This window comes from Typopeltis vanoorti, chromosome 17 (assembly GCF_054136105.1).
Source record: "Typopeltis vanoorti isolate ZY-2024b chromosome 17, IOZ_Tvanoo_1.0, whole genome shotgun sequence".
Classification (NCBI taxonomy): Eukaryota; Metazoa; Arthropoda; class Arachnida; order Uropygi; family Thelyphonidae; genus Typopeltis; species Typopeltis vanoorti.
In genome coordinates, this window is record NC_143565.1 from 1,819,576 (window position 1) to 1,837,976 (window position 18,401).

The 18,401-nt window shown below is 38.9% G+C and overlaps 2 non-coding genes across 2 annotated transcripts; both read left to right on the plus strand.

Moving 5' to 3' along the window:
• The first annotated feature begins 5,810 nt into the window (after positions 1-5,810).
• LOC150097090 (U2 spliceosomal RNA) lies at positions 5,811-6,001 on the plus strand. Its single transcript, XR_016549723.1, has one exon. It is a non-coding gene; the product is annotated as a U2 spliceosomal RNA (small nuclear RNA).
• A 7,094-nt stretch (positions 6,002-13,095) lies between these two features.
• LOC150097091 (U2 spliceosomal RNA) lies at positions 13,096-13,285 on the plus strand. The gene has a single exon (XR_016549734.1). It is a non-coding gene; the product is annotated as a U2 spliceosomal RNA (small nuclear RNA).
• Positions 13,286-18,401: the final 5,116 nt, after the last annotated feature.

Consider the following 18,401-nt stretch of genomic DNA (forward strand, 5'->3'; position numbering starts at 1 on the left):
CTGGAGCTGCAAGACTTCACTAACCAGATGTTATATTAATCAGTGAATCACATCTAAGACCCTCAGATAACCCTAAAATAAGGGGTTACCGCCTATACAGAAATGACTGATTGGTCTACAGAGGTGACGGCACTGCCATCTTCATTAAAAACTACATCAAGCACAATTCCGTAAACAACCCTCCATCCACTAATCTTAAGGTCACGGGCGTGGAGGTGTTCACCAGCGCGGCTGGCAGACTGAAAATCTAGTCTGCTTACAACCCCCCCCCCAAAAAAAAAAACTATTACACTCTGACCTAAATGCCATCTTGTGCGTCAGAGAACCCACCATTATAGCCGGGGATCTGAACTCCAAGCACACTGCATGGAATTGCAGATCCACCAACAAGAACGGTTGCATCCTTTCCAACTTCATAGGATCACACAATGCTGTTGTGGCAGGCCCACCGAACCAACTTATCTTAGTACGTTTGGAACTGCAGACATCCTGGATATAGCTATCCTGTGGGACATTAATCCTCAATACAGCCTAAGATCATTAAATGAGTTATCATCTGATCCCAACCCAATACTACTTCAGATGGGAAGACAAAGAAAAGCAACACAAGCATAAATACACGTTTTTATTATTCACTTCCGTTATGCATTCATGGGCTGTACTGTTCAATGTGCTGCCCTTCCCTCGACGGCAGAATGCATCTGGTCGCGATTGATCTGCACATGCTTCGTTATGCTGTCTTTCAGATCAGGGGAACGAAGCGGCCATGCAGTGGAAAACGCATGGTTGACCACTCTGGCTTCTGTGAAATGTTCTTGAAGAACCTCCTGTATGGATCGACCAATGTGTAGAGGTACCCCATCCTGCATGAAAATGACTGAATCCATTCACTGGTGGCGCTGTAGCTGTGGCACAACAAAATTGTTTATCATATCCGATACCTCTCGACAGTAACTGCGTAAGTCACAGAACCCGACTGGCGAATGTCCTCAAAAAAGAATGGTCCAATGTTAAACGAAGCTGTAAACCAGTACTAGACAGTAGCTTTTGGTAGATGCAATGGAATTTCTTGGAGTGAATACGGGTTTTGCGTAGTCCATACCAGCAACTGTGGGTATTCACAGCTCCTTTCAGGTGAAAGTGAGCCACATCCCCCCACAAAATTATCCACGCCTGTCCAGCTCCACTCGAGCAAGGATCAAAGTCCTGCGGGCGCAACTCCTATGTCAGGGTTATCTTGAATGGGTAGAAATGCAGAATCTTCCATAGAATTTTACAGAGTTGTGTAAAGCACGTCTTGATACAACACGTGCACTGCAAGGACCAACATTATTATTTGTGGACAGTATTTTCAACTAGAATGAAAGGAAAAATCCCGTGTCCATCTTTTTAAACCCTCCTGCCGCCTGCCGAGTTTCGTCATGTTCAAATTCCATGCATTTGGTGTTTACAACGCCCCTGGTGGTGAATTTTGAAAATACTTTTTTTCTCCGATATTGCTTCTGCATGACGCACACTATTCCTGCAAAGTTTCGCGGCATTTGGATCACTTGATGGTGCTCCACAAGGTCTTAAACAGAGAAACTTTGCCGATTTGCATGATGAAAACCTGAGTTTCCTGCAGGTAAAAAAAAAACCCTGTTACTAGCTTATGAGATTGGCTAACTTATCTGCAATGACTGCAGAATACCATAGGATCCTGCAGACATTGCAGCGAAAGGAAGTCCTTCATCTTATTAAGGTGGGTGCCATGGCTGTTTGTTCTTCACACTGCAGTAAAAGCACATAACATATCATACCGGGGATATTGCATCAATTGCCCTTCTAGAAAAATTCTTTCCAAAGTTATCAGTTCTCTTCCTTCAATTAAACAAATACCACCTAGATTGTTAATTGAAATGGTTGAGGAATGCCGGTTTCAAGAAGAAAATTACAGGCATTGAGAAATTACTAAATACCACATCACAGGAATATAGGCAAATCTTTCTAGATCCACTTTCACTGTTCCTCAGAACCACGAACAAAAAAGCGGAGGGAAACGTTCTAAGCCACCGTTTTAAAGTATGTATTCTGACTTTCAATAAGTTCATTACAAAATGTTTTTCTTCAAAGTGCATCATGTCATGCATGTTTGCCGACGAATATGTGGGTTCTGGCAAAAGGCATGCTGTTGGATGGCCCTGCAATCTGTCACTTTTGTAGAGAACCAGAAACACTTTGCCACAATTTATTTTTGCACCACGTGATTTATTGTAAAAAAAAAAAAAAAGCGGACGATATCTGGAATGTTGGGAAACAATTGGATGCCACAGATTTCAATAATAATAAATGAAAATGTACTCCTTGGCTAAACGTGAAGCTAAGTTGAGTACAAATAACTAATTATAAGTATGTATACTATTTGATCATACAGGTATGACTATATCTATGAAAGAAAAGGCTGCGAAAATATCCTGACAAAGTTCAATCAATACTTCAAGATACAATGAAGAACATAAACGCAGAAAAAGAAGACGAAAAGTCCTTATCAGTGAACTTCCCATCAAACTAACCAAGTCAATCACCTAGTTAGATTAACTGGGGGAGCTTTGTGTGTGTGTGAGAGAGTCTGAAAAGAACCATTAGAATCACTTAGGAATACAATTTCTGGAACACTAAATACACTTTAAGAACTCATAATGTGTAATTGAACAACAGTATGCTAAAATGGTTAAAATTTATATTAATAATAATAATAATTATTATTATTATTATTATAAAAACCTCCATGGAGTCAAAGACTCGTTGTTGGAGATCCTACTGTTACATACAGAGTCTATCATTCTGCACCTTAAATATGTTCACTGTCTCTACATTCACCACGCTCTCAGACAGTGCATTCCAATCACTCACCACTCTCCATGCAAAAAAACTGCTCCTCACCCCCTCGCTCACATTCTCCTTATACAGCTTCCAGGAATGACCTCTTATTCTCTTCTTATCTTCACCCATTCTAAGCAAAATCTCCCCAACATTAATCTGGTAATAACCTCTTAAGAACTTGTCCGCGCGGTTAGCTGTGGCTTTGCACTTCGCAACCTTATGACTGGGGAAGGAGTGTCCCAGGTTCCATTCCCGTCGAAGACGTGAGGAACTTGAGGATCTCCCTCAGGCATAGCCAAGTTAGCCGGTCTTGGGCGCGGGCAGTAGTGTTTTTCATCCCGCAAGCAGGAAAACCGGCCCCCGTGAACATACACGCTGCTACAGTCAAAAATATATATCCCCCCCCCCCAGCGGCAGGCTAGGAGACAGGTCGGTTGGGAGTGGTACTGACAAGAAGTCGCATCTAAGTAACACGCGGACCCTGCATAGGAAGTGGGAATAACGCGTAGTGAAAAAAGAAGAACCTCTTAAGAGCTGATATTTCTCGATCATATCCCCTCCACTCCTATGCACTATTTTCTGCAAATTGCATTTTCTCCATCTGTCTTCATACTCAATATATATAGAGTATAGACCAGAAAAAATTGCAGAAACCACCTTAGTCAATCGCCTCTGAACCTTTTCCAATAAATCTTCATTTTGAACACCAGGTGACCAAATCTGTGCACAGTAATCCATATGCGGCCTAATCAATGCCTTATGTAAGGGAACCATAACGTCCTTGTTTCTAAAAGCCGGTCTCCTGTGCATCATTTCCATTATCTGCTGTAGTGTTACTAAAATTGTGAAATTTTAGTAACAATAACATGTTCCCGAAATTTTAGGTCTTTGTCTACAATCACTCCCAGATCACTCATCTCTACCTCTTCCAAGATATTTCCACTGATTGTATACTCTATGTACCATCTCTGCTTCCCAAATTTCAAAATCTTACACTTTGCAACTTTGAATTGATAACCTCACTCATTTGCCCATTCAGCCAGTGTATTAAAGTCCTCTTGAAAAGCCACAGCATCCGTTCTACTCCTGATAGCTCTCCTCAACTTGGCATCATCTGCAAATAACTGCATATCACCATTCAGACCCCTCCAAGTAGTATTTACATACAAATTAAACAGCAATGGACCCAAAACAGACCCTTGTGGTACACCACTAGTAACTTTCTTCTTCTGGGATATCGCTTCTCAATGGACAACTCGCTTGATACTTATCAGACAACCAATCGCCAACCCAGCGAACTACTCTACTGTTCGGTGCCATCCGTTCCAATTTAATTACCAGCTTGTCATGTGGCAATTTATCAAACGCCTTTGCAAAATCTGAATATATCACTGTATATGCAACGCCCTTATGTAACTAAGAATATAATGATTGTTATGTAACTATCCTTATGTAATTAGAAATAAGTAAGAATAAAAACAAACTGTATTGCAATGTAATAAGAAATAACTCTTAAATATAAAATAATGAAAAATGATCAAACAAAAGCAAAAATAATGATACATTTCAAAATAAAAGAAACTATATATTGTAAATATTATTATTATCATGTATGTATATATATAATATACATACATGATTAAACCAATAATATATATATAAAATCAGCTAACGCCTTTTTGTTCCCGTATAGGGAGTAGGCAAGGCCGTTTTTAAGCTCCATCTAACTTTTGGAGACTGAGTAGGCAGTTCAATCTCCACTGCTAGTAATCAGAGATGGCTAGCCATCACTAATTAATCGGCACGCAGTGAAGAAGACGGCTAGTAAGTGCGGCCATCTGGTGGTCCCTAATCCTAACACAATATTTTAATGTCTGAAAATAGTGTGGGTTCGACGGCCGATTTTCTTGAGTTTACGTTACGAGAAACCCGAGTTTCTTGGAGGAAAATCCTGCTAGCCCGTGCCAGAGATCGACTAACTCTGGAACCGGTCGAGAAAAGGCTTAGAAAAAGTTCCTATATATATATATTATTGGTTTAATAAAATAGTCTCGATGGAAGTGACGTTTGCATCCTCTGTACTAGACCGCCTGACTGAAGTCTTCAGTTGTAGTCTTGTCACTGACTAGAGGAACTTTTTCGAGGCCTTCTACCAGTTCGTGAGTTAGTCGCCCTCTAACATGGGAAGCGAGATTTTCTCCCCAAAACCCGGGTTTCTTAGTCCCATAAACTCAATGAAAACGACTGTAGGACAAAGTCGGATGCCACTTATAATTAGTGATCATCTTGGGCCAGCTATCACTTATAGGCTACGGTGGAGACTTAACTGCCTACTCGGTCTCCAAAAGTTAAGTAGTGATAAAATGGCCTCTGCTACTCCCTAAAAGGGAAGAAAAGGCATAAACTGACTTGATTTGTAATATAAAATAAACCAATAAATACTGACCTTACCCAGAAGTAACTGAGAAATGGATTACTGACAAACTAAAATAACTCCTGTTTCACCATGCAGCCACAAGACTAGTCTCTATAAGTTAAATTGAATAGACTGCATGGTGAATAGAAACTAGGAAAGGAACTGGCACCTTTCTCTATGGAGAACCTAAACCCCAGTAATGATAAAAGATAACAATCCCCCCCCCCCTTCTTTAAGCTAGAACGTTCCTTCTCTTTCTAAATGTCCTCTCCCTCCAAACCATTGTCTCAATGGGATCCCGAGGCGTGTAGATGTCGAAAGGAATTCTCCTGGCTGAAACAGCAGCCAAAAAGTAACCAAAGAAGGGAAACTTCAGTGACTAAATAGACCAGTGGGGGAATGGTAAGCAACAAAATGCATAAAGTATAGTTGTAAAAGCCTAAGCTAAAACTCTGATAATTATAGTTTATAAGCGAGTTTATCCTCTGTAGACCTTAGCGAGTTTAAACATTCTTTTCCCTGGTCATGGAGGATGTCTAACTTTAGTTATAATAAGCAGTACAAACATGGTCTGTTCTTATCAGCTTAATATCTGATACGAGCCCCATCAGAGCTCAATGTATTAAACTGGTTTTTGGAACTGAGCGAAGAGTTCTGATCTTGCTCCACCTTTGCCAAGCGTTGTCCTAGTATTGTACTACCTCCAGCATCAGCTCTCTCTCAATAGGGAGAGTAAATAACCCCAAAATAGGTTGAATTAGATTTAAGAATGAGGTACAACAAATCTATTGCGATCTTGCTTGAAGGCAACAGTTCGCAACTGTTGCTTTCTAGTGTAAGTTGGTTGTTAACTCTTCCCTTGTCTAATTGCAGCCTGAATGGAATGTAATGTGTTGCTATACGCAGATAATTAGCATTGCGTTGTATGCTGTTTCAAACGATAACGGTAATTAACTTCTATGTTCTTTCGAGTGAATCTCAATTAGAACTTGCTCAAACTGGAGAATTAAATTTCTTTTATTTCTGGTAGCGTAATATTAAAGTAGTACCGTAAAATGACGCCAAACATTCCCACGAACAACAGAACAGCGACAAAGTGCACTACTAGCCTGAATAATAATGAAACTGTGAACAACGAGGCTTCTCCAGATAAACAGAATCCTTCAATTTCGAAGACTGATAAGAGTACTGAGAATGAATTAAGTTTCGGAATAAAAAATTTTAAAAAAAGTTTCGGAAAATAAAAATTTACCTACTGGGAAAAAATTTACGACTTTACTTACTGGGATTACCGTTACGTAGTAACCGTCGGTTACTACGTAACGGTAATCCAGTAGGTAAAGTCGATTACAAAAAGATATTGTTGTGACCTATTCTTCTTATTCTATTCTATTAACTTTCTAATACTTTATATCCTACCGGCTGCGCCATTTATGTTGTGTCCCATTTTACGATTTTTATTCTATCTAACAATTTCCTCTTATCTATGTTCTTCTATTATCTACGCACGAGATATCACCAAAATTTTTACTAATACTTAAGTTATTTCTCCCCTTAATACCCCTAATATTTGTATTTACACTGCGCCTGTCGTGACACTTTATCTCGTTTCTTAACACATTAATTTCCCGCGTGATTAGGTTCGTATTTTTCAAGTGGTGCATTGGACAGCAATTTCAGACAACTCTTTTATCATTGAACAAAGGTTTATTAAATTCCTTAACATGGTACAATTCAATTTTTTTTGTGATTACTCAATTTAATGCCAAACTAAATACTTACAAACTAACATTAGCTTATCACAAGTGATTAGGCTATGATCCTTCAGTGGGTATTACGATCATGCCGCCATAACAATTCAACACATAAATTCACTTGCCATGGACAAATAAGATTAATTCACACTGTTTAACTATTCAAACTTAAGTAGATTAACTAAACCATTTACTGCACTAACACATAACTAGTATTACGATCATGCCGCCATACACATTCAGCACGTAAATTCATTTGACATGGATAAATAAGATTAATTCACACTATTTAACTATTCAAACTTAAGTAAATTAACTAAACCTTTTTCTGCACTAACACACAACTATGACATTTTAACTTTCCAATACATTACAATAGACATGCAAAATTCTCAGGACACTTAATTTTTCACATAACATTAAAAATAGCCAGCTTATTTTTAATATATTCTGTCAGATACTAAAGTCCTAGTATAAATTTACCTTGGTCACTTCAACAGTTCCGTATTAGAATAATGATACATATCACAGACAAATGCTAGTTAACATTAGATATATTTTACAGTACCTTTCTTTCTTGGGTTTTTCATATGGGCCTTTACCTTCTTCTGATTGAACTATCTTGGTATGACCCCTTCGACAATCTGCTTCTCCTACGTTCTTTTTGGAATTGAACTGGGCTTACGCTGGCTTAACTTTTCGTAACTCCGAACACACTTTGAATCATCTATATATCGGCTGTGCAACTCGCCACGTGGACATCGCTTTCTTTACTTCTTTCCCCTTCTCGTAGTTGTCACTGAAGTCGAAGCATAAAGAATATGTTTCCCTTTCTTTGACTTTATGGCATTCTTCGCTTCTTACTTAGGAAATACGGAATCGAAATCCCGCTCACTTTTGTTTCCGTGTTGTGGTGTTGGAGATATAACTCCAATCTTGCCACTCAGGAAAACCCCGTGAAATCCCTACGAAAGAGCTCGCGAAGGGTTCTCCTGGAACCAAATCCAAACCAAAACCAAAAAAGCCTCGTGTGGGGGGGGGGGAGGTTGTTCTCCTAACGGCACTTTTTCTAACTTCTTTTCTCCGCCCCTACTTGTTTTTACTTCTCCGATCAATTACGGTGGCGTTTTTCTGCCAAACGTCATTTGATCGGCGAGCGCGAAACGATGTCTCAATCCGGGAATCGGCCCTGAGCGATAGTCTGTTGTTTTCTTTGTGCTAGCCTCTAACTTAATCCCTTCCAAAATTTTTCTAAGAATTTACTTAATAACTTAATCTCTAGCCTCTCACATACCATCTTTTATGACTAATCCTTTTCTGTCTTATTTATTTAACTTTTCTCATTTAAATCATATCACAATATTAATATATTTCTTTCTTTTGTTAGTTAGTTTAACAAAACTTTTATTTTTTTTTATATATTTTAGTGGATGCAAGAATCTTTCTTTTTCTTTTAAGTAATTCAACTATCATCTTTTATGCAGGGTTTTTTAATTTATTTTAATTTTTCTTCATGTTACACCATGATAGCTGAGAATTTTACATTCTTAAGATATCAGGGTGTAACAATATTGCGTGTGATTGGGATGCAATTATACAACATGCAATCGATGTATTCCTCTGACTTTTCCGGTGCTAAATAAAAGGTAATGAATATAATTGAAAAGCAAAAAGAAAGGTTGTAGGAGGAAACGATTAGACTTTTTTTTCTTTTTTTTTTTTCTTTTTTTTTTTTGTATGTGGTTCCCACGAAAGTAAACCTATAGTACATTGTACCGTGGGTGACCTACGAATTTTATTCCGACTTTTTAGTCGGAATAAAATTCCGAGCATGCTCCACCTTTGTGGAGCATGCTCAGAACTCTTCGCCCATTTCCAAAAATCAGTTTAATATGTTGAGCTGCGATGGGACTCGTATCAGACTGCCGATGAACAGAGTTAAGAGATTATGGCTAAAAATTATAGGAATTAGCGAGACTTCGTTAACTAAAAATGATATAGTTATTGTAATGTAAGGGGCGCAGTATTTTCAGGCAAGACAGAGATGGCAGAATGGGGGGAGGGGTTTTACCAATGACAGACGAAGCGTTAAAGCTAAAAGAAAAGGTAGACGTGCCTCAAGGTGACAGGTATGTTGAGGGCAGTTTGTTTGAGGCTGTTTTGTGTGAGATAGGGATCAACAGGGGTTATAAGAGAGAATGTAGATAGTATGTATTGGCAATTAGCACGATGAGTGAAGGTTGAGTAATTATTATCGGGGATTTTAACTTTGGCGACGTAGATTGGGGGAAGGAATGGTCACAAGGAACAAAGGAAATGGAGTTCATACAGTTCTTAAGAGATTACTACCTGAGACAGCATGTAATGGAAGGGATAAGAGATTCGAGAGTGTTAGATCTGATCATAACATCGGAGAACATATCAATAAGTAATTTAGTTACACTTTCTCCACGTGGGGAATGCGATCATGTGGTTTTGACCCGGGAGATTGTAAGATGTGCTGAATATTCTGTTATGAAGGGTTATATGTGGAATTACAAGGCTGGTGATTATGAAAAGGTGAGAAGTCAGCTTCGAGCAGTTCTATGGCATGAGAATTTGAAGGGGAGAGATGTTGATGGTGCGTGGGAGATTGTCAAGGAGTATATAAAGAAAGCTGTATCAGACTGTATTCCCAGAGTCAGAAGGAGAAATCAAGTAGGAATAAGATGGATGAATAATATTATTAAGCAGGGGTTGCAGATAAAGAATAGGTCGTAGTGGAAGTATAAAGAAAAAGGAGATGAGCAGTACAAGGTACAGGCAAAGAGAGTAACCTGTATGGTAAGGGAGATCAAAGCTAATTATGAGAGAAAACTAGCTGATGAGTCCAAAAGAAATCTCAATGAGTTCTTTTGCTATGTGGCAAGTAAAAGGAAGAATAACCATGGAAATATTACTTTAAAAAGTGTTGATGGTAGGGAAATTACAGAAGCAAATCAAATAGTTGAGTTACTTAGTGATCATTTTGCAAAAGTGTAACATTTTGGTTGTGATATTGCAGTGCCAAATGTGTCATTGACTGATAAGAGAGTAGAAATAGACGAAATAGAGGTGCTTAGCATATTACAGAACCTTAATGCTAACACTACCATTGGGTTAGATGGCGTATCGGCCCATCTGTTACGAGATTGTGCAAGAGAATTAGCACCTCCTCTAATCAGGCTGTTTAATTTAAGCCTCAGTTCTGGTAAAGTTCCAATAGAATGTAAAATGATTCCAATGCATAAGGGAGGCTCCAAGACAGAGGTAGCAAATTACAGATTAATCAGTACATCTGAAGTGGTGGTTAAGGTTTTGAAGAAATTAATAAAAATTAGAATTCAGGACTGGGTGTGACAGCAATATGATACTTTATAAGGGCAACATGGTTTTGTGAAGGATAGGTCTTGCCTTACTAACTTGCTTTCTTTCTATAATAAAGCAACAGTGGAGTTGGATAAAGGAAATCCTTACTCAGTGATACTGCTGGACTTTGCAAAGAAATTTGACAAAGAATTCCACACGGAACTCTGTTGCTTAAATTAGAGCAAATGGGATTGATAAAGCTGGTGAATTGGATTAGAGGGTGGCTGGTGGATAGATATCAAAAAGTAGTTTATGGAGTAGCTGAGTCCAGGAAAAGGCAAGTGACTTGTGGTGTACCTCAGAGCTCAGTGCTTGGTCCTCTTTTGTTTAATTTGTACATCAACAATAGTGGAAATAATTTGAAAGTAAATATCCACTTGTTTTCTGATGATGCAAAATTAGGAAGAGCGATAGTCAATTCAGATGATGTGGATATCTTGCAGGATGACTTATATAGGCTGACGGTATGGGCTAAGGTAAATGGCTGTCCATAACGTGGCTAAGTGTAAGGTGATGCACTTCGGGAGGATGAGATCACATACTGTTTACTATACTAATGGAACTGAACTGCAAGAAGTTGAAGAGGCAAGGGACTTGGGAGTTAGGAGACAGAGAATTTAAGTTAGATGGCATATTGCAAAGATTGCCAAAAACATCACATCAAATTACATGGTTGTGGAACTGACAAGCAGGGATAAGGAAGTGATTGTCCCACTTTACAAGGCATTAATAAGACATGATTTGGACTATTGCGCACAGATCTGGTCACCTGGATTCCTTGGTGATGTGATGAAGAAATGGTGGAGAGGATTAAGAGGCTAGCTACAAAGATTGTTGCAGATCTGTGGGATGTTCCCTATGAGGATGGTTTGAAGATCTGTGGACTCCAAAAACTAACTAATAGACGTAGGAGAGGAGATATGATAGAGGCATATAAATTATTAAAAGGGTTTTATAAGATTGATACTGATGACTTTTTTTAAGACCAGTGCAAGAAGGGAGAGAACGAGGGGGCCATCCCTCGAGATTGTGTAAGAGTGTTGTTAACAAGGGTGTTAGTGCTAGATTTTTTGCTTGGAGTGTCGTGAATGGTTGGAATGCGTTGCCAGAGGTGGTTGTAAATGCTTCATCTGTTAACGAATTTAAGGAGAAGTATGACAGGTATTGTGTGAATGATGGTTAGTGTGTCAATGTACGGTCTCCCGCGATGAGTCTTTGATCCCATGGAGACACCATTATAATAAAAATAATAAATGTCAGAGGTTAAATTCTAAGCGAATAAATTACGGGCCCTTAAAGAAAGGATCATAAATGTGAGACTATTGCTAGATTGTCGCAACATTTTTTTTTAATTTTATTTATTTATTTAATCTGGTGGAGTTAAAGGCATCAGGCCAATGTGTCGCAATAAATTTTCACTTTTACTTCTAATAATTTCTTCTGCACCTGTGTGAGATTTGGTATCTTTGTGATGTGAAGAACTTGTGCCTAGGTTCTGTACCTCTGCACATGTTATACACCCCAAACCTCCGTCCTTACAAAATAACCAGTTGCATTTACCTTTTGAATACTATGCGCTGGACGAGTGGCCTTTAAGTCGGCAAATCGTTCCTTTCGTTCAGCGTATTAATATTATCGCATTACAACTGATGGGAATCCTGTGTTTCTGTGGATTCGTTACAGACCTCTTTCTCTTCAGAAACTACACATTACAAACTCATTTTGTATTATCAATGTCATCCGAGCAATTTTTCCGTTTAAAGAAGGTACCAATGTACTTATGCATAGTTGAAATAGTAGACCTACATATACACAAAAATATTACACGATTTTCTTTGTGCTTCTCACAATCACGAGCTCTGATAAACAACTGCTAATCTGCTGTTCTATTGTTGGTTACTGACTGTTGCTGACAGTGTTGCCAACCAGAAAAGACAAATGTCGCTACGACTCGAGCCTGTCAAAATTCCGCTACACTAAGCTGCAATAACATTTGCTTGTCAATAGCTGCAAGATAACGCATTATAGGAAGCTGCAAACCTCCCCGTCCCTTTCATAACCCGTTCGTAATCAGGCGACTGTTGATATTGACTTTATATACACATTCAAAACTGTAAACAATTGTTGAGTGATAACACAATGATGTAGGCATAATTACCGTAAGGGGAAAAAAGTCACAAAACAGAAAAATGTTCCGAGGCCGAGTCCCGGAGGGCCCCGGCTGAATTTAACCATTGGATGATGTGAAAGGATTGCTGGAAGAAGTGAAAGTGAAAGCGACAGTGAAAGTGTGAAATGGAAATCGTTAGTATATTTCCTAGATATCATAGCACGCTGAATTAAGAAGGGCAATGAGGGCAAGTGATTCGATGCGTAGGGTGTGCAGAATAATTCACGGGGTGTGCAGAATGTTCACGTCCTTACTACACGTACTGGTTGCGAGTTTTCTGAAGTGGTGACTGATTCTGAAGGAAGAATGGGTTTATGTGATGGACGGATGGCCTGCAGTTGAATGCGTTTGGTATCAGTAGCACGAGAAAATTATTTATTTGTATGAGACATAATGCGGAGAGTTAGAGAAAACAGATTGTGACAGGAGGAGTGGTGAAAATCTTTGCATTTGAGCGACTAAGTTATGCAACTATGGTCGTATATAGAAGACCGATAAGCTGATACTACACTCTTATGTTGGCCGAAAAGTGAAAAGTGTAGTATCGGTTTTTATAGTTTAATATCTGATACGGCCCATCGGACCTCAAGAAGATATTAAACTAATATTTGGAAATCGACAAAATGCTTGTGGAATGCTCTACCTGTGCTAAGATTTGCTCTGGTATTGCACTATCGCTAGGGTTCAGCAGTCTCCATCAGGGAGAAATGAAAAACACACACACATATAGGGTAAAATTGTTCCCCTTCATAAAGGCGTTGATAAGGCTTTAGCTTCAAATTATAGGCCGGTATGAATATCTGGAGTTGTGTGAAGTCCTGGAGAGATTGGTGAGAAGCAGGATACAGAAATGGGTTGATAACATCAGTATTCTCTGTGGTTATCAGCATGAGTATGTTAAGAGGAGATCATGTTTCACTAACTTACTTATGTACTATAACAAGGTGACAAATACCTTGAACAGAGGAGATGCATATACAGTGGTGTACTTGGATTTTGCAAAGGCTTTTGATAGACTGCCGCATGACAAACTGTTAAATAAATTGAAACAGATGGGATTGGATAACAGACTTCTGTGTTGGATCACTGACTGGCTGTTGGATGGGTATCAGAAAGTTGTATATGGGGGTGCATATCTCGAAAGAGAAAGGTCACCAGTGGTATGCCACAGGGGTCAGTTGTGGGGCCATTGCTGTTGTTTAATTTGTATGTTAAACCACCTTACTGGCCATTGTGGATCAAATACGCATCTTCATACACTTCGTATCCATCATATATTTCAATGTAATATCAATGGTATTACAATTTTAATATACACTTCGCATCCATGATAACCTTGACGTCTATAGACGTCTTGGCCGGTAGCGTGGTTAATGATATTGGGTGGGGTTTAACTAGTGATATCCAGCTGTTTGCAGATGATCCAAAACTGGGGAGAGCAATGCACAGTCAGACTGATGTTATTGCCTTACAAGAGGACTTGAATAGATTGCATGAATGGGCAGGTAAGTGGAACTCTCAGTTCAATGTTGCCAAGTGTAACGTTTTGAGATTTGGTAAGCAACGATGGGATGTCAAGTATACACTTGGTAGGGAAACTTTAACAGAAGTAGAGTAGATGAGAGATCTAGGGGTGATGGTGGACAAGGACCTGAAATTGAGGGGCCACAATGCACAAGTTGTGAAGACATCACATCGAATAATGGCAATGATGGAGAGAACACTGACATGCAGAAATAGAGAGGTTATGATTCCATTGTATAAGGCCTTGATCAGCCCTCATATGGATTATTGTGCATGCACAGATTTGGTTGCCAGGTTTTCATGGTGACGAGGATATGTTGGAAAGGGTACAGAGAAGATTCACAAAGGTAGTCAGTGGTCTTTGGAATGTGGCTGTACAGATTGAGAGAATGTAAGTTGCAGAGCCTCGTGAATAGGAGGAATATGATTGAGACATATAAGCTGGTCAGGGGTTATCAGGTAGACATGGAAGAGCTTTTTCATAGAATAGGAGTAGAACAAGAGGCCATTGCTGGAAACTGTATAAGGAGGGTGTGAGCAGGTTCTCTGCATGGAGAGTGGTTGGTGAGTGAAATGCATTGCCTGGATGTGTTGTGGATGTGGACACATTGAATCTGATTAAGACGCGGTTGGATGAGTATTGTATGCAACAGAGATTGCCTCCCACCAAGAGTCTCTGACTCCATGGAGGTCAAATGTTAACAATAATAATAATATATACTGAAACGAGTTTCACAAAACAGTTCATGTCCTTACAACACGTAATAAAATAAAAACAAAAATGTAATAAAGTTGTTATTATTATTATGATTATTATTATTATTCGTGACACCTCCAAGGAGGCCGAAGACTCATCGCATTAATATCAGTAAACACGAATTATTAACATTTAAATATAACACAGAAAAAAACTCAAAATAAAAAATAAACAAACAAAATTAGGAAAGTTTTATGTCATGCAATTAGTGTAAATTGGAGACATCTGGAAAGAAAACTACCCCACTAGACATAATAATTACCAAACTCCCCCTCACAGACTCTATACATTATCATTGACATTTCTAATTTTACAAGTATATTTTAATCCAAAACATTAAAACTTGTACGCCGTATAAATGTAAAATTTTGTAAAAATTCTCCCAACGAACGTAAACGGGACATAACATACCGTCAATCCACTTCCGTCTCGAAAGAAAACGCCAGATGTGATATCCGGCGTGCGCGTGTAAATGCTACGAAATCTCAGAAATACAGAGCGTGTATTCGAATATTTTTTATTATATTTCATTTTTTAAAAATGTCGCAACCGGTAACGGGTCGCGACCGCAGTTTGAAAAACACTGGTCCATCTCGTGCTCATAACTAGCATGGCAATTGTAAGAAAACATTGCGTTTAAATTAATAAATGCAATATTTTTATTTTATTAGGATCGAGAATTTTATTGAAAATTTTATTCAAGGCATTGAAATTAATAAACGAATGATTTGATTGAAAGGAAGTTTTAGGTTTGATTCTAGTAGCAGAATGGAGGAATTTTCTATGTCTTTCTTCGACCGGTTCCGAATTAGTTGATTTCTGGCAGAGGCAAGCGGATTTTTTTCTTTCCGCAAACTCAATAAAATTGACTGCAAGACCCACACTATTTCAGACAATAACATATCCTGTTAGGGTTAGGGACTACAAGATGGCAGTATTTGTTTGTTAGTCTCTTCACTGGGTACCACTTAAAATTAGTGAGAGTCTTGGGCCAGCAATCTCTGATTGGCTACCTGCCCACTCAGTCTCCAATTAAAATTTGTTAAAATACAAAATGGAAGTAAAACAAAGGTTTTATTTATAGAGAACTTATAAGCAGCGTGTGTTTGTGTAAATATATATACAGTAACGAAAAAATTAATCCGAACATTCACATCTTAAAGAAAAATGTTAATTTCGCAAAAAAATAAGTACAAAAATTAAACTCCAACTTCACCTAATAATTTACAAGTGCTCCTCTGTTCCTAGTAAGTTCATTAATTCGCTTATTCCCTCACTCGCTCTACCAACGTCGAACACATTTTTCTTATTTCTGCATCTCGAAACCATACTTTTATAATGGATTGCATTAAGTGATCATGGAATGCATGAAGTATCGCAATTTAATTTTCCAAGTTTCTTTTTCACTATGGCTCACAAATTTTCTCTTCGGTTAATGTCAGGAGACTTACCTGGCCACCCAAGAAATTGGAAGTTGTGATTTTTGAGGAGCTCTTTCACTTTTTTGAAGCGTGACATTGAGCGAAATCCAGTTTGGAAAATGAGTTCTTTGTCTTTCTCAATCTGTGAAATCACTCTTCTGAGCATATGCCCTTCTTCCACGTCTCAACATCTAATCTTTGCACACTTTTGTCCACTCGAGCCTGTGTTTCTGCATACCTTTCCTCAACAGTTGTTTCTTTTTTGGTCTGTGAGCAGTCCTCCCTGATTCCAATAATTTTCAACGGACTGTGATGTTAGAAACATTAGTCCCACTAGCTGCCAAGTCTCTAAGTCTACATCAGACGATCTTGGATTCATTTTGCTTTTCCTAACTACTAAACAATCTTGAGTAAGTGTAGTTTTCCTTTTATGCCCACATTTTCCGTTTATGTCAGGAGAGAAGGTACCCATCTCTTTCTTCTTCTTCTTCTTCTGCAGCTTTTCCCACTTACGTACGGTCTCACTTAAGTATGACCCCACTTAAGTACGGTCTCTTGAGGATGAAGAACTTGGCTACAGCCAAGTTCTTCATCAAGTCCTCCTTCACCATCTCCCTCCATCTCTTCTTTGGCCGTCCGCGCTTCCTCTTCCCCTGCACATCCATCTGCATGACCTTTCTTACCACATACTCTTCCTCCCTCCTCATCACATGACCAAACCATCTCAACCTTGCCTCCTGTATCTTTGCTCCTAAGTTCGTAACTTTCACCGTTCCCCTTACATAGTCATTTCTCAGATGATCCTTTCTGGTCACACCGCACATCCACCTAAGCATTCTCATCTCCGCTACCTCCATCCTGCTGATGCTATTTTTCCTCAGGGCCACAGTTTCCAAAGGATACGTCATAGCTGGTCTCACTACTGTCCTGTAGATTTTGTCTTTTAGTTTGATCGGCACGCTCTTATCACATAGCACTCCAGCCATTTCTCTCCAGTTTTTCCATCCTGCTTGTATCCTGCATCCCACTTCCTTCTCAGCCTCACCATCCTCTTCAATTGTTGAACCTAAGTATCTAAAGTCACTGACCTTTCTGATGACATTTCCTTACAGCTCCAGATCTGTCTCCTGGCTGCCATCCACTTTGCAACAGATAGATTCTGCACACAGCAAAATGTCATCTGCATACCACATTGTCCAAGGTGTCTTCTCTCACCTCCTCCGTCACCACCTCCATCGCATCAACAGTACCCAAACCAACACCACACTCATTGGCAATTTGTCTGAGCCCTTGATGTGCTGAGAAAGATCACATATTTTTGAACGCTTTCGTGAAGATATATCCATTTTATATCCACACAAAATGAATAAAATGGTACAAATATCAACTTGTTTAAACCATTAAAAATTCACAACACTATTAATAAACATCGTAGATACAGCTTGGCTTGCTTGGATTCATTTGTTCGCTAATAGTGTGTGTGTGTGTGTGTGTGTGTGTGTGTGTGTGTGTGTGTGTGTGTGTGTGTGTGTGTGTGTGTGTGTGTGTGTGTGTGTGTGTGTGTGTGTGTGTGTGTGTGTGTTAGACTGAGCCTGAGCATTATTTTCTGAGTGAAATATTTTGCTCCGAACCCCGAACAAATTTCGCTTTTCTCGATTAAATTCTCAAAGTTTGATATCCGAGAACTTAAACATCAATTGTTTCTTTGGGATAAAAATGTGTGTATATATATATATATATATATATATATATATATATATATATATATATATATATATATATATATATATATATATATATATATATCGTTCCACTCCGGAACAGTTGTCTGAGGATGAAATAGGATTCCTTCTTCGATATTATTTCAACCCCTGTTCCAGATCGCAGTTCCTCTGCTCCAGAGTCCAACGGCAGTGAGTTTACAACAATCCACCCGACGATTGGCGCTACCTTTGCTGATGTTCAGCTTGTGCTGGATCATGGAAACCATGTTCTTCACTCCTCACGAACAGTTGTCGTGTTGGTGTTGCTTGCCACACCAGCAAAAGGAAAAACACTCACTACCGAGTTTCGGAACTCGATAGTGAGGGTTTCAGCAGAGAACTGAGCT